The sequence below is a fragment of the Calliphora vicina genome, chromosome 3 (assembly GCF_958450345.1).
Source record: "Calliphora vicina chromosome 3, idCalVici1.1, whole genome shotgun sequence".
Taxonomy (NCBI): domain Eukaryota; kingdom Metazoa; phylum Arthropoda; class Insecta; order Diptera; family Calliphoridae; genus Calliphora; species Calliphora vicina.
Genome location: NC_088782.1, coordinates 73,406,877 through 73,425,098, shown reverse-complemented (window position 1 = coordinate 73,425,098; position 18,222 = coordinate 73,406,877). Strand labels below are relative to the sequence as shown.

Genomic DNA, 18,222 nt, shown 5'->3' with positions numbered 1-18,222 from the left:
TTCAATGTATTAGAAGTATCACCAAAAACACTGAGATACATAAAAAACACTTTATTCAAATACCAAAAATATTGAAATGCTAACATTTTTGGGGCTTTTCATCCAAAATTATTTGGGTTAATTTTCATAATTTCAAAGTGCCCAAATCAGAATAATCGTCTATAAATAAAAATGATGACTACATGAATAATGACTAAGGGAAAATTGCCCAAAATCCTAAAATAAATAAACACCAAATTTGTATATTACTTGCTAATAAAGATCGAAAAAAGTGACATAATCTCAAAAACTTTTGTGAAACATCACACAAATAACAAAATGAGTAATCGCCCATCTATAAATGCACTTTTTTATAATGTCTAATAACCCAAATCTGTTGTGAATAAATGTCCAACAATAAAAAAAGGTTTTCAGCACTATATACATAGATATCCTAACTTTAGTACTTCCAAAAAAACGACATAACTAAAAAATTTAAATCCGATTGTTTTTGTTCTTTATGACAAGGACTTTGCCTCAGAGAATAAATCAAAATTCCAAACTGTTTGCAAGATATGAGCCTGTAATGATCACTTTTTTGAAAAAATGACACAGAGGACCCAAATCTTTGGGGCCCATAAAAAAATTGCATGACTTTAGGCAAAACTGGGAGACACTGGCCCTTTTTTTTTGGTCTTTTATCACGTAGTCGTGTCCGTATATGGTTATTTTATTCGTGTTACACTGTGTTATCGAACAAACAATCATTGTTTAAGAACAAATGGTATCCCTTTCTGCACCATGTCTAGAAAACAAGTAAGGATCTATCAATGTTCCAAGGTTTAGGCATGATTGAAGAACAAACAAATAAACCATTTATAGTAATTGGGGTACCGTGAAATAGCTCTCAAATGTAATAACTCCCAATGAAATAATTCCCATCAAAAATGAAATAATTCCCAAACTTGAAAAATGAAATAACTACCAAAGGGTAAAATTAAATTACTCCCAATAATCGGCGGTTTAATAGTTTTAAAAATATTACTCCCAAAAAAGCGAAATAACTCCCAATGAAATAAATCCCAATAGAAATGAAATAATTCCCAATCCGAAGCAATTTATTTATGTAATCTAAAAAAAGGAACTACAAAAGTGAAATTATTCTTCGCTTACCAAACAATTTTTGCATTGCGGGCATATGGCGTAGCGCAAAGTTTTACTCCTCTGGGATGTGTCAAAAACTGGCTTCACTCAGAAAATTTTTTTGCATTGCCGGCCTACGGCATCAAAAACTGGCTTCGCTCAGAAAAGTTTTTTGCATTGCAGAAAGGTTTTATAATATTTCAGAAAGCCGATTTTCATTTCGCACCAGATTAAGAAATCGTTGCAACCTGACAAAGGCCGACGATGTAAAAAGAATCTTCTGAGCGAAGCCGTTTTTTTATTCACCCAGAGAACAGAAAACCTTTGCAAAAAACTTTTTTGATGCAAGAAACTTTTTTGAGCGAAGCCAGTTTTTGATGCACCCCAGAGGAGAAAAACTTTTCTGAGTGAAGCCAGTTTTTGATATTTATGGGTTCTGCTTTTGCAAGGTAGAACTCAACAACAATTAAATAACTCCCAATACAGTGAAATAACTCCTAATTCCCAAAATAAAATGAAATAAAACCCAAAAAAAATTTCATTGGAAGTTGTTTCATTGGGAGTTATTGCATTATGAAATAACTCCCAACAAAAAATTATGAAATAACTCCCTATGCGTTAGGAGTTGTTTCATAATGAAATAAGTCCTAATTTGTATGAAAAATTTGTTGGGTGTTATTTCATCTTTTCGTGGGGAGTTATTTCATTTGGAAGTTATTTCACGGTACCTATAATTGGGGTATTCGAAATTTCTTTCAACAGTATTTTGGACTTCGTGATAATATGGGTAAATGTAGTCCAAATAAAAAAATATATAAATTATATATACATACATATATTAATAGATATAGTCCAACAGTTTGTAAAAATCTAGAAATTTAAAATTACAAAATCGTAAATTAAGCACAATGATTTCTTTAGCTTTTCACTTTTTATATAGAAATATTCAATCTCTGTGATATAAAAGAAAATTTGTTCATTGTACTGTACTTTCACTGTACACTAGCAGGAATTTCAATACTCGTACAATTAACAGGTAACAGAAATTGAAAATATGGCTTGTGCTAAAAATAATTAGCTCAATACTATACAAATAGGGGTTGTTACCCGAACACAGTCTTCAAAACGAATTGACATCTTGTTCAAATTATTAAGTTATTGCACATAAATTCAATTATAAAATCAATTGTTTGTGATTTGTTATTTTTGCTTTGCAACTTAAGAATAGAACATTTGTAAAAACAACACTAGTCTACTTTGTCATGTTTAAGTCTTAAGTACGTAATCCATATACATACATATATTTGGGGTATTCACATGGTCTGCTATTAGTCATATTGTCATAATGTCCTAATATAATTATAAATTCGAATATATATTCCAAAACTAACTTTTAGTAATACTTATGTATTTTGAGTTAAAATATTGTATATCTTGAGTTACAAAACACTTATCTTGATATACAGTGAGCCTCAAAAGTGAGTAAATACCAAAAAATATTTGATTTTTTTTAATATAATGAAAATCCTAAAATTTTAATGTTTCGGTTTGATGGAGATTGAGTTGAATAATAGGTTCGGATGTAAAAAAAAAAATTTAAGTCGGACTATAATGATTTTCATGATCCTAAAAAAATCGCTTGTGTTTACTATGCTGATCGATTCTTCGACATTTTTTATAAACCGTTTTCGCTTTCGGTTTTTAATAATAACCGGTAGTTTTATTTTTTAAAATAATAGTTATTAAAACAAAAACAGTTCATGGAAAAACAAAACAAAAGAAAAAAGAAATCATATAATTATGATAAAGAATAACCATGTATTCTAATAACATTATAAGCTTTTATTTCTAATTTTGATTAGCTTTTTAACCTTCACAAGGTCTTCGGCCCATTTTGACCCATTTTGAAATTAAAATTTAATTTTTTTCTAAAAGTGAGTGGTGAATTTTATTTAATTTCAAATGTCAACAACTACGTTAGGTTTTTAGAAAACAAATTGGAAAAAAATATCTATAAAATTTTTTGAGCTTAAATTAAAATCAAATCTTAAAATTAAATTAAATCTTGAATTTTTATTACGCACAATTTAGTTAAATGTTTTCAGAGCTTTGGTAGCACTAATATATATCTGTCTCTTTTCACCATACCTGCTGAACATTATACTTGTATGGAAACTGCGGTTCCATGATTAGATACCAAAGCTATTTTCTTATCCTTCATAAGGTCTTCGGGTCAAATTTGACCCATTTTGAATTTTTTTTCAAAAAGTGAGTGGTTGATATTTTTGATATTTTATGACTTTTATTTAATTTTAAATGTCAAAAACTACATTAGGTGGCAAAAAAAAATATTTTCTATTTGGGTTGAACTTCGTTAACGTCTTTAAATTTGAACACCTTATGAATGCTAAAATAATCTCTTAGGATTAAAACATAGTTTTTAAGTTTAAGTTTTTAATGCACTAAAACTCATAAAAAACACTTTTAGAAAAAACCGGCTATTAGAGGAAAAAACCCGATTTCTTCGATATTCGAAATGTGAGCTTTTCAAAAAAACCGAAACCGTCTTAACCAAAAAAACCGGTTATAACCGGTTATTAAAAACCGGGCCGATCACCCTAGTGTTTACTCACTTTTGAGGCTGTGTGTATATCTCACTCGCACCCCTCTAAGCGACCAAAAACCTCTTAAAGGAATAGACCTAAGCTTTATTTTGTACAAAAAAAAGTAAAAAAGGTTCCTTTTAAAAAAAAGTTTTAGATTTTGCAAAAACAAGTAAAAAATTGTATGTATTGAGTTACAAAACATTTATTTTGATAGATATCTAACACGCATACCACTAAGCGACCAAAAAGTTCTTAACGGAATAGACCTAAGCTTTCTTTTGAACAAACAATAATTATTGTATTGCTGTTTGGCCAAAACGTCAAATTTTAACATAACCCAAGGAGTTCTTGACTGAGCTTGTTGGAAATTTGTATCTGAATTACTATATAATAGGACTAACCTTCATTTAATAGGACAAAATTTCATAGCGATCCACTATAGGTTAAACGGCTACCAAAACTGTGCTAAAGTCCAATTTTTCAAATGCAACTATTGCACTTTTTTTAATGCCTTTTGTAACCAATACTCCAAATTAACTAAGTCAGCTTTTTGTTTTTGGTAAATATTAAATTCCATTTGACAACACGCTGTCAAAGACATTGCATCGTAATTACTTTATAAATTTTGTTGAAAAGCCTGTATTGCTTTCAAATTTTCAATTGCATGTTTAAATAATTTCGCGAGTTATAAACAAAAAAGTGAAAATGGAGAACAATAAACTAAGTAAGTAAGTAATGTTTTTTGTTAAAAAATGTGATAAAATTGTTTAACTTGCTTGAAATAAATCCACTTTTCTAACATAACCTTAAAAGTGCTGCGATTGTTTTCAAAATGTAACTTCGTGGAAGCTTTTAAAATTTCGGCAAAGTTCGGCAGATTAAATGAAATCAGAAATGAATATATTGAAATGTTAGAAACCAATTTTCATTTACATATAATAGCCATTTTTAGCCGTTTTCGAATAATACTATCTTTTTTAGGTTATTGTTTGAAATTTGGCTTAACAAAAATTCAAAAAAAGAAAAATGTTATGCCGTTTTCAAACATGTAGTGGACAAAATTGAAGTAAACATATTTTCAGATGAAGTGGAGAAGCATATAACGAAAACAATAAATTTGTTATACCCCACACCACCATAGTGGGGAGGGTATAATGCGTTTGTGCAGATGTTTGTAATGTCCAAGAATATTAGTCTAACACCCACCTTAATATGGTACATAAAATTTTTTCTGCCCAAAGACGAAGCCTATTTAAATTGGGTGAAATCGGTCCATTATACCACCTAGCCCCCATACAAATTTCCTCCCGTAATTGGACTTTATCGGTCATCAATTTTCAATTTATAAAGGTATCTACACAAATTTTGCTCCAAATAAATTTTATATATACGGAATTCATGTCAGCTAATTTTATGATGATCGGTCCTTAATTAGTCATAGCTCCCGCTTCCGAAAATAGCTTTAACGTGCATAAGTCTCTTAAAAATTTTGATATACACATAAAATTCAACAGAAAATGCAACTTTCATAAAGAAAATAATCACACGACCTAATTTCATGACGATCGTTCCATAATTGGTCGTAGCTCCCATATAACCCACTTCCGAAAATCACTCACGAATATAAATTATTGAAATTTTAAAAGCAAATGAGACTCTTGCCAAAGTTTCTTTGCAATCTATTTTACTTCATATTGCTGAAAAATGTTTGAGATGCAAAAAGACGCTGTAATGGAAGCGGAGAAGAAATATTTTGTAAGTTCCGAATTAATATTAAGCTGTACCTCAGATCCATTAATTTCCACATCATTTTTAAATAGGCGCTTAAAAAATGGAAACTTTCCACACTTCCACCTGAAGTAATTTAACTGTTATGTTGCAGTGAACCCATGGAAGAATTTCGCTTTAGCCACCAAGACAATGAAATTAATGAAAGCGAAGAGGACCTTTTTGATTTAAATTTACAAAATGAATTAGATTTGAGCAATTACTAAAAGTTTTAGTATAATTAAAATAAATTAATGTATTAAGCTTGCATTAATGATTGCAAATGGGTTAATTTTTGGTCGTTAGTGGGTTAAATTCCATTTTTTAATAGAATTATTCTTACTTTTGAAATTCTTTAAGGTTTTGGTTTGAATACCATGATTTTGTAGTCGTTATTAATTTAGCACAGAAAAATTAGTCATTTAACCTATAGTGCGATCGGATGACATCGATTTCAAAAGATGGTTCACTTGACATGAAATCCCTCATATATAGAAGACATACCACTTAATATTATGGCGATCGTTCCATAATTAGTCATAGCTCCCATATAAATGTTAAAATAGAACTTTGTTTAAGCTTTGATATTTTTACAAATAAAGCTTGAGTGTCTGTAATTCTCAAACACTCTATAGTTTTATTTGTATAATATCTTTAGTTTTTCTAAAGCCTTTCGGGAAAAGGTTTCCTGATGATCTGGCCTAAGCAACCAGTGAAATGCGCATAGGAACTAGCTTATCCCCCAACAATAAATGTCAGTGAATTTATCAATAATTGGGAAATTTAGCACAATTTTTACTACAAAACTTTTTATAATCATAATTTCAGTGTAGGTTATCATATGGACTTTCTAACTTGTTTATAGATGTCGAAGAACAATTCTAAACCACCTTATTTTATTATTATTAAATTTAATATATTTCTCATTGCTAGTCTAACTAGAGTTTCGAACAATCACATTCTGATAGGTATTTGTCATTTATAGAAAGCTTTTAAGTTAATTAAACTTAAATATTTCATTTTAAATTTTATTTTGATATAAAATTTTATAAACTTTATATTTGTATCTGCTTTGTAACGACATATTTTACCACAATTTTATATAAAATTATTTATCTAGTACTGGTCTCTCTAAGATTTAGATTATTACTCATATATACATATGTAAGTAAATACACAACTTTGTTTAAAAGTACAATAGTTTATGATACAAATTACAGCAAGTAGTCATAAACATACTCGAATTAATGAAACCTAGTAAATTACATAAAATGTATTCGTTAGTTTTTTCTCAATGTTTGTATTTTTTTTGTTTTTGAAGCACAACAAAAGAAAAAACATTATTATTTTGTTGAGCCTTTTTCCAACGAATATGGCCCACATGGGAGCTCAATTTACAAACTTTCGCACACATCCATTTCAACTTATGTCTGTATGAGTGAGTAATGCGTCCCAGTAAATATTTTGTTGTCAAGTTCCTGATGTCTGAAATAATCTGAAGTCACACTAGAACATTTTTTATCAAAACAACCATGAATAAAACATTTTTCATCCGGCACTGGCTGAACTAATTAAATAATAGTTAGTTCATTAAGTAATGAAGATACAATAAATAAATGAAAAAAAAAATCTTCGATTAAACCTAAACTATGTATGGTATTCGTAACGCAAATACTTTTAAACAGTAGGAACCTGAAGTTGAGAATATAATAAAATAAATAGTAAAGTCGTAAATTAAATGAATTGTAATGTTTCGAATTTTGATTATGATTTGTAATACCAAATAATCCTACGAATACTTGTGATATTAAATGATATAAATATCCCAAGTTTTAATATTATATTAATAAAGTATCTTATTTTTTTAAGGATGTCAATAATGTTCAGTTGGATATTATTGTTACGTCCAGACATACAAACCCACATACAGAGACTTAAATACCCGCACATAGATACTTTTTATATGGTTGACTGGTTCTTCGTTGGGTTTTTTGTGTGTTTCTGGTTGGCGTTGGTGTGTTCTTGTTGTTGTTGTTGCTGTATTGTCATCGTAACAATAAGTGGCCACATTAAACAAGTTTTTGTCATCCTGCGTGTCTAATTTACTAAAAAAGAAATTGTCGAGCAATAGGAAAAAAAAAACAATGGTGCATATAAAAGTTTCCGAAAATACTTATTCTTGTGCTTTGCTATGTTCTGTAGTATTATAATACTCGTACGTTCATAAGTTTGTTGATAGTTAGATACAAATAAATACATGGATTGAGTAGCTAGAAGTATGTACGAATCGTAAGAATAGGATACAAAAAGATAGATGGGTAGATATGCCGATACTAAATAAGTATGTAGTAATTTATTTCAATACAAAACCCCCTCTTATGCTCTTTCACCCCTCCTCAATTAGTAAGTAGTAAAAGTAAATGTACTCGTACATATGTAGTTTTACTCTAAAATGTATCCCCGTTTTTGTTATGATGCGGATTGTAAATGTTTTGTGGAGAGACGAAAAACAATACAAAACTTTATCTACATTTCAATTTACGAACGCATTTTAACAACGACGTAAAGTTTACGTCGTAAACCATCAAAAAATGTGCTTCGTTTTACACTTTTATTTTCTTTTTGTTGTAGTTGTTTTTATTGTTGTTGTCGTGGGTACAAAGGACCAGTGTTGCCAGACAAATTTTACCTCATGGCCGCAATCTGAAAATCGATGTCCCCAAAAAAACTCCCATTTCAAAATTGAAATCCGCAATTTTATCCCCAAAATTGTATTTTTATGAATTCTAGTTGTAGTAATACCTGCTTTTTATACTTTTTGACAATATTTTCTTATTTTGGTATTGAAAATCACTCACGGTGATTAAAATTTCTAGCAAGGCCAGCTTATTGTACATTTTGACAATATTTTCGTATCAAAAATCTATCACGGTGATTAAAATGAAATCTAACAAATTACAAAACAGAGAATGTTTGTGAAAAGATAAAATGTTTTCGATTCCAAGACCGAATTTATCGAGATATTTTATTAAGAATTTGACTCAGGCGTAGCCAAGGTAATTGTAATTGAGTTTAAGTTATTAAAATGATCCAGGCGCGGCGCTATGGGGGCTCAAAGTAGGATACCTTCAACCTGTAAAATTTTTAAACAAGTGGCATTTTTTGGTTTCCCATTCGATTTCAATGATTTTTATATTTTGGAAAAGCACTCGGCTATGTCTTGAAAAATTATGCATGTGCAATATTTTTGAAGTACTGAGTTTTAAAAGTGGCATATTTTTCATCTAATTTAGAGAGACCAAAAATTAACTTTAAATTAAATTTTAATACAAATTTTAGTTTTAGAAACTCAATAAATAAGTAATAAATAATAAAAAATTTATTTATTAACAAAACTCAAGGTTTTTTTAAATTTCTCATTGTAAATAATAAAGTGTGAAAAAAATTTTCAAAGTGTCAAAGGGAATCCCGCAATTCTCAAAAATTTTAGGGAAAATCCCATAGGCTCCAAATTTCCTTCGGCACTGGGAAAATATTTTAGGGATAAATAGAGAACACATTAAGGTCTACAAATCCGCTTTCCGTTTTTTGGTCCTGCTTTGGGATTTTAGAGCATGTGGCCCAAATTTGAAATTTTGATTAAAAATAGGTCAAATTCCGAAGGGCGTAGGGGCGACATATTCCACAAAATTTAACATGTTTTTTATAACAAAATGTCCTGCGTAATGATACCTTGCAGAAAAACATAAAATTGTTATATGTTCTTAAAGAAAGTTTTTTTTTAAAAAAAATAGTCTTCTTTTTATTTTTGGATCAATAATTAATATTGCTCTAAAATCGTTTGAATAATTTAGTTATTGGTATTGGTAATTTAGTTATTTAACTAACGAAAGAAATTCGAGTCCATTCTCTCCAAAAATACGACCTATATTTTTAAAAAAGCGGACATTATAAGAGATAAATATCAAAAGCATGCATGGTTTTGCAAGACCTAGCCGAGCGCTTTCCCAAAATATAAAAATCTTTGAAATCGGATGGGAAACAAAAAAAATGGCAGTGTTTAAACATTTTATATGTCGAAGGAGCATTTGTAGGCCCCATTTTAATAACTTAAACCCAAATACTTCTTGGCTACGCTTGCGTTAAATTTTATTCCGATCGCACCAGACGCTTAGAAATGCCAGATTTATTTCCAAAAAATTTTGATTCTGCCCCACTGTGCGACCGTACAGTCTTTCTTTTTGTCATAATAATTTACATATGTCCTAATAATTTCATAGGCCTATATTTAAAATGACTTTTAATGGAACCCTTTGTTTCTATATATTATTTTTCTTATTTTTTTAAATCAAATTAAAAGGTGTCATTGAACATTTTTAAAAACCAATAAATATTCTTAAAAAAATTAAATTAAAACTGCCAATACATTTAAAATCCCCAAGCATTTAATAAATTGAATGTAATGTCTCCAAATCCCTCCACACGAAATTCCATTCCTGAGAAATACTCTCATCTGGCTACACTACAAACGAGCACTGAGTTGGGAGCATGTTCAAATTATAGTACACACATGCATACATACATATATAAGTCTCTCTCCCATAAAAGCACATTTTCCAAACGAAGTTTGAAAGAGTTGGTTTTATCCAGGGATGATTTATGTCATTTGAAATGGTATGATACTAATTTCCAATACCAAAAAGTACTATTTGAATAATTTCTTTTAATGGAATAATTTAGGGTGAAATGTATGATAAAAGGGGGTAGAATTTTTTAAATATTAGAAACTTTATCAAGAAGTGCAGAGCAATTTTAAGTTTATGTTAAAGGCACAACAAATTTGCTTAAGTGTTGGAAATATTAATAAAATAACTAAAAAAATATGTATGTATACCCAACTATCGGGAACATTCAGTTAAACCTATAGTATGAACTTAGACGACAATGAGTCAAACCTATTACTTAAGCTACGTATACACGGTTGTCATATGCTTACAATATTGTCAGAAAATGTTCAATAAATGGTTAGCACCCATATGTTTCAACATAAGTTATCATGTTTGTGTTAGCCATTATCTGAGCATGTTCCTGACAATCTGACAACCGTGTGTACGTAGCTTTATTTAGTTAGGCTTAACCCATTAAAAACCAAGACCATTTAAAATGAAAAATGTTTAAATTCATTTATTTATTTAAACTAAAATACGGTCAAAGAACATAGAAAATTAAAAAAAAAATTAAAAAAATTTTAGGAAACGTGTTTTTGGGGCTGTACCTGAATGGGTACAATGGCGTAAAGTGTATGCTATTTTTATAATGTGTGAAAATTTTTAATGCATTACTTTTTCAACACATAACGCCATATCGCATTGTTCAGACAACCATCTTATTCTGTTATGACATTCACCCCATCGTAGGGGATTTTTTATCCTTTAAGGAAATTGGTTTCCAGGAGTAGTTGCGACACCAGAAGCCAGTGTAATTTGTATATGGGTCTCACCTTGTCAGTCGCATCTAAATTAGTGTTATCAGCCAAATTAACAAAACGTTTTATTTCATTGAATCTGTTCCGTGATATAATTTCGGAAATTTTGGAGTGCGAGTATCCTCGCAGAGCACCCAATACGTATCTTCTTTTGGCATAGAGGGAAATCCGCTGTAAAGCAAAATACTCAAGAATATATTCAAATCTTCTGTGTTAAAGGATAAATTGTGTTTATTAGCTTGCGATGCATAAATGCAAGTCTGCTAAATGGTTAAACTAATAACCTTTTCCCATTCAAGTATGAAATAATATTGAACTCATTGTCCAAAAAAATAGTTTGAGACTTTTGAACATCGCATGGTCTTATTATCCAAATAGAATTTGTTTTGCTTGATCTTGAGGGCATTATTTTCTGTCAGAACATCTAAAGTGGAACATCATCGTCGCTATCACTGTCACAAAATACTTATATTTCACTTGGTACATGCGATCTCTAACAAAGTCGTCAGCAACACCTTCATCTTCATCCATATTACAATCCGGATCTGATAAAATAATAGCTATCAAAATTGTGGTGCTCATATTTTTCCAAAAAATCTAGTTTTTAAAACATTTGCATTAAAAACTTCACGTTTTGATGGTCTGAAATTCTATTTTAGCGTAAGAAAAATCTTAAAAAAAAAATAATACATATCAAGCCACTGTACCCAATTGGGTACACCGATTTTCCTAATCTCACAACTTTGCCCCAAAAAATTATTTTTCTTATACATTTTTATAAAATGTACACATAATCACTCTACTTCACAAAATTATAAAAAACTCTTCCTTTCGTAAAACTGTGTTTGCTCTCCGCAGCTCAATTGCTACTAACCTCGGTAATATTCCAAAAAATGATATAGCGTTATAAAAACAGGACAAAATATACCTTAAGAGTATTATTTTTTTAAAATTTTTATGTGTGATGTTTAAAAGCACAGTGTGTTGAATGCAAAATCACAAAAAAAGTTATCAAATTTATCTTGTTAAAAAATTTATGAGTATTTGAATATAGCCTTTTTTCTGTACTCAAGCAGGTACAATGGCTGGGAAGGGGTTAAACTTGCTAAACATACTTTACCCTGTGCAAACTAATTCATTATATCTTCCAACAGAAGAATCAAAATATAATTTTAATATGAATAATGGCGACAAAGTGAAATGATTGTACTTCAACTGCATTGCCCATCAAATATATTTCGAAGGATGTATAAATATTAGGATTTGTCGGTTTGTATTGATGCAAAACAAAATAAAAAATCGTAGGGGAAAATGATTCTACGAAGAATTCTAAGAAATTTTGCCCTAGATACCATAGCACTATGGCCGAATTTCCAAATTTTCCGGCAAAAAGTCGATTTTCAACATGATATTTTTAAAATTTTTTTATGGCGTTCAATTGCCAAAATATTGGGAAAAAATAGATACAAATAATGAAAGTTGACAACCCATAATTTGACATAAAATGCTGATGTGTAAATTTATTCTAATTCGTGTTATCAATTGTGAAGCAGTATAATTTTTGTTAAATAAAACGTTGTTTACCAAAATACACTTTCAATTAATTAAATCTTTGAATATGGATTCTATTAATCGAGGTGTGCATTTTTAACTGTTGTAAAGATATTTTGTAAATGTTTGTATTTAGCACTTATTTTGATGGTTTTACTGAGTCATCTTTTTGGGAAATTGTCTTTCATAATTTGGTTGAAGGTTTATAGAAATGTATCTATCATAAAGGAAGAATTTTAGAGAGTAAGCATTAATTTATTTTCGAAAATCTCCCTTATGGGCAGCCCCATACAAATTGAATATTTTGACAGTACAAAATTTGGTGAGTTTAGCTTGTCGAGAAATAGTTTTTGCCGCTACTTTGGGTTTTCTGCATAGGTCTAAATGGATAAAATGGTACGCCCTTGTTAACAAAACCTTTGCATCCAAGTAACTGCTTTTTTATGTGCAGTGGTCGGCATACAGAGAACATCGATTATAATAACATATTATTCACATTAATTCTCTGCTGCACTCCGACCAGGTCGTAACTAACAATAGTTTACAAGGTTTTTGTACATGATGTGATACTTATATGGGTTTGTTATTTATATATGGAAAATTCCATGTCATCGTAAGTGACATTTGTACGCTTATGGAGTGGAATAGATTTTGCAAAAATAAGAGTATCTAAAAAATAATTTGGTCTTTCAGAGGGTACTATATTTTAAACAAAATAATAAGTTCTTTAGAAACATTATTTTCCAAATTATCGGGCGAAACAAGGGTATATCGTACGTGACCTAAAACGGAAGTAGTTTTGAGGTAGATGTAGAAATATGCGAACATTTTTGCGAATCGTGAGAGGCGTTATGTTTTCTCTTAATTTCATTCTTACAATCTTTGGATGATTTTATAATAAATAAAATAAATAGAAAATATATATTTGGTTTCAAAAAACAAGATGATAATAGGAAAAAATCAATCAGAGTCAAATTCATATAATAATACATGATAATTGGAAGCTTAATTTTCGACGCCATTTAAGCCTAAAACATACCAATTAAATTAAATATAGTTAGTTTAAACTATTATTTTTGCCCTTAAAATGTTGTAATAAGCTCTAAATACTTTCACACAGTAACAATTTATTGTTTTCTGCTATTCAAATCATCTTGAAAACAAGTATCAAGGGCTTTTGTTTTTCCAGTAGTGGTTGTCATTCTCGTGGAATTGCCCATATACTAAAAATAATATTAAAATTTAAACAAACGAAACTCCAGCTATAGTCTCCTACCATATGCTAGTCTCAAAAATCCTGAAAACTCCGTTGAAATCCGGCATAGTGCGGTCGATCGGAAGAAACATGGTAATAAATCTGTCTATTCTAAACTACTGCTCCGATTTTAAAATTATGTACAAACAAATCATACAGGAGGACATAAGATTTCAGAAAATGGAATTTGTTTTTAGGAAATATCTTTCGTAATAGATGACAAAAATTGTTACTTCATTACTTTATATATAATAAATTATAAACTAACATGAAGAAACCTTTTTTTCCAAAATCTCAGGCCTATCGTGAAAAATAACAGATTTCAAAATTTTTAAATGAGTATGAAAAATATGCCTAACAATATTGTTACGATTGTATTTGAATTCAAATATAAAGGTTATAAGGGCTGGTTTAAAGTTGCATTATGTTTCTCAACCTTTCTATTTCTGGAAACTTATAATTGTTTACAATGTTTTTTACCGGCCGATTAACAGCAGTAAAAGCTTTGATTTGATCATTGTAGAAATAGAGCTTTCAAGAAGAATGGATACATTTTGACAAAAATTAAGCTTATTTTTTAAAAAATATTGATAAGAACTAGTTATCAAAAATACTAATAATTGATTTCTACTTCAGGCAATGATCGAAAATAGTGTTTTTTTTGAACAAAATGTTGACAAATAAATTTATTGGAATAGATCTGCCATTAAACTATTACCAGTTCGCTCAAACGCGTGATGAGTTTATAAAAATTGTCAAATTTTAAGTAGCATTTTATTCAACTGAATAAAAATATGTACTACAATTTATTTTTTAAAAAATATTTTTTTTTATTCATTACAAATAAATAAATTTCAAAAATTATTCCTACTTAACAGGATATTTGTTTAATGAGTTTTCAAATCCAATAAATAAATATATGTGGGTTGATGAAAAACAAAATCCTAGTTTTCTTAAAATTGTGAAATAAATTTATTTTGTAAACTTGTGTTATTAGTAGAGTTGTCAAATATTTGACATATTCTAAAAACATCAATATATCGGGAATTCTTCTGGCTCGGTTGCTATTTAAAATCAACAAAATCGGCCCACAAATGGCTGAGAAATAAGGAAAAATCAATGACAACCTCGATTTTTGTCCTATTTTTTCATCTATATATCTGGATTACTAAGTCATTAATATAGACAATATGGATATCAAATGATAGATATTTCAAATTCCATTGCAACGATTAATATAAGGCTATAGTAAAATGGAGCTACAATGGGTCAAAATCGGGAAAAATATTTTTTTTGAATTTTTTTTTCATCCAAAAACATTTTTTTTTTGTCATAAATTATTTTTCCCCAAAAAAGATTTTTTAAAAATAAAAAATTAAAAAAAAAAAATTTCGAAAAATTTAAAAAAAAAATAAAATTAAATTGTTTAAATAAAAATATTTTTAAGTATAATTTGGTGAAGGGTATATAAGATTCGGCACAGCCGAATATAGCTCTCTTACTTGTTGTAGTAAAATTATTAAAAGTAATCGCAAAAAATCTTAAAAAAACCGGTTAGTCTAATAACTCGAAAACCGTCCTTCTGTAAAAACCGGTTTAAAAAAACCGGAAAATTGGAAGAAAAAAAAAACTGTTTTTCGAATAATTCGAAAACCGGTTTGACAACTCTAGTTATTAGATTTGTTTGCAGGATACGAAATTGAAATTGATATGTTTTTTCTTTATTTGCAACCATTTGCTTTTGTTAAATATTTGGGGGATTCAAACGGTCTGCTATTAGGTCATATTGTCATAATGCCTTAATATATTATGATAGTTTAAACAAATTGTTGTTGTGCTTCAAGCAATAAAAGTGTTATTCTATGACAAAACAATAAACATAGTTCAAAAAGTATTATTATTTTAAAAAAATTGTTTAAACTATCATAATATATTAAGACATTATGACGATATGACCTAATAACAGACCGTTTGAATCCAGCAATTGTATTTATTGCCTTGATACACATTTAAGCAATTTTGTATTTTTAAAATAATCAAAAATAAATTGTGATATTTCATTTAAATTAAAAAAAATTCTAAATGAAAAACATTGTTATGAACGGACATAACATTCATAACAAACTATTTTATTCCAATACGATAACAATATTTGTAAATGTTGCAAACTATCAATGAAAAAATTCTACCCGCACTACAAAAAGTACTAACTGTATTACACTGCATACATACAGTTAGTACTCCAAATACAACTTTGGTACTCAAAAAACAAATGAACATTTGTGGCCATCCGAACATAATTGAGGGTGGATTTTTTGGGGGTTTTTTTATGTATTTAGTGTTTTCTGTTTTTTGACATTTCTTTAAATATTTATTGTAATAATTGTCATTTTATTTTACCCTTTAGTTTTGTTGTAGTGTTCTTGTTGTATTTTTTTTTCGAAATTTTGTTTGTACAAGCCATAAATATACATTTGTATATTTGTGGGTATTTAAAAAAGAAATATGAAAATATACATATGTTTGAATGTTTGTATGTCTATTTATTATTTTCTCAAGCCTAAATATTGATTGATTTTTCAGTGTTTTTATTTTAGTTTTCTTCTTCTTTTGCCACACTACACACTACTTCTTATATATTTTTCAAATGGTGTAGAATTTTCATTTTAGACTGAAAAGAAACCCAAAACTAAACAAAATAAATTTATGAATAAAAAAAAATTATAATTTGTTTTTGAATTAAGTGTTTAGAAAATAGGATAAATTGAAATTGTACATAGGTATCTTGTATTGTGGTAAATAATAAATAAATATCAATCTTTATATGTACGGATGTGCTAGTAGTAGAGTATCGTAAATAATTTTAAAAATTTCTCACAGTTTCGGTTTAAAATTTGTTGTTGCTAAAATCAATTTGTAGAATATTGATTCAGAAAACACTGTGTGTAATTTGTTTTACTTTGTTTCCAATACAAATTTTGTGAAATGCTTTATTTTTAAAGATTTCTTTTTTTACATTTGATTTCTTTTCTTTTTAAAATACGAAACTTTTCTTCTTTTATTTTTATTCACAATTTTCACACAAAAATTATTTCATCACTTTATATTCATTCATTCACCTTAAATTGCAATTTTTTTTTAATTTATAACGACTAGATTTAATTAAATTGAATCGAATTGATCTAAGTTAATTTTAACATCAATTTCATTGAAGATTTCTTATTTTCATCTTCTACTTGTGTATTATTTAATTTTTTTATTTATTTATAATATTTTTCGTTATTATAATTATTTTACATTATTTTTAAACAATTTTCTTAGAATTTCTTGTATTTTTTAAATGAATATTTTCATATTTTACTTCAATTTTTCGAATTGGGAAAATTTTTTCATTTTTTTTTCAATTTAGTAGCCACTTAGTATATATTTTCACCCAGTTTCAAGGTAATGCCAAAAAATAATAATAAAATACAATTTTATTTGGGCGCTTTCAACGTGCACGTACTTGTGTTTCGAATCGATACGTCCGTTTTCAACTGTGGCCGTTACTCCACTGAAAAGTGAAAATATTTTCCAATGAAAACTTTGCATTCGTCAAATAGTTTGTTGTTGTTGTTTTTTTGTGGTTTTCGTATTTTGGCTGGTTTAGCTGCTGCTTTTCCTCTCTGTAGAGCGAGTACTGTCTGCCTTCGCAAGCATGTGCGCACAGTGTTGATTTTGTTTATTATTATTGTTGTTGTTGTCGTCGACTTTGTCTTCGTAGTTCTTGTTGTTGTGTAGTGAATTTTCACACAAAAAATTTCCTTCCGCTCTGTTTGGATTTACTTGTTTGGTTTTTTGTTTGGCTTTTCATTTTGGCCACTCTTTGAATTTTCCTCGTCGTGTTTTTTTGTTCTATTTGTATTTTGTGCGTTCGTCGTTCACAATTGTTTTACTGTCAATTTAACATGTGGAAAAAAGCTTTGAAGATTTGTATTTGACTGGCAACACACATGTTATTGTAAATGTTTTTGTCGTGTTTTTATTTTGTGCTTATTTTCTAGCTTTTTGCATTGTTTTTCATTTACTTTTTGCTATTTGTACACATTACTTTAGAGCGATTTTTCTCAAACATCTTTCATACAGTGGTGGAGATTCGACAAGGAGCAGAGATGGAAAATTCCATAGTATTTTAAATTTGTGGTTTTTCTTACACTATGCAATGGTTGAAAATCGAGATTTCAATACAATTTTTGAAATGGATCTCAAAAATGTGGTAACTTTGTAAAAAATATTTGCAATTTTCTTTCACAAAATTTTGTAATTTCGAAAAAAAATAAATTACAAAACCATGGACAAATTGTACTGATATCATTATATTCGAAAGGGAAGAATTTATTTTAAAAAATGATTCCTTGTTGTTCCCGTATTCAGTTTATCAATACGCATGTTTCGGT

The 18,222-nt window shown here is 28.8% G+C and overlaps 1 protein-coding gene across 9 annotated transcripts in view; it reads right to left on the bottom strand.

The window, feature by feature from the left end:
* Shab (Shaker cognate b) overlaps positions 1-17,446 on the bottom strand; it is a 325,565-nt gene extending 308,119 nt beyond the window's left edge. For 6 of the 9 annotated variants that reach the window (XM_065502983.1, XM_065502985.1, XM_065502986.1 and 3 more), the window contains exon 1: positions 16,665-17,446. The gene's annotated coding sequence lies outside the window, so the exon portion shown is untranslated. The remainder of the gene's footprint in view (positions 1-16,664) is intronic. The other 3 variants (XM_065502991.1, XM_065502989.1, XM_065502992.1) reach the window with 2 other exon arrangements.
* Positions 17,447-18,222: the final 776 nt, after the last annotated feature.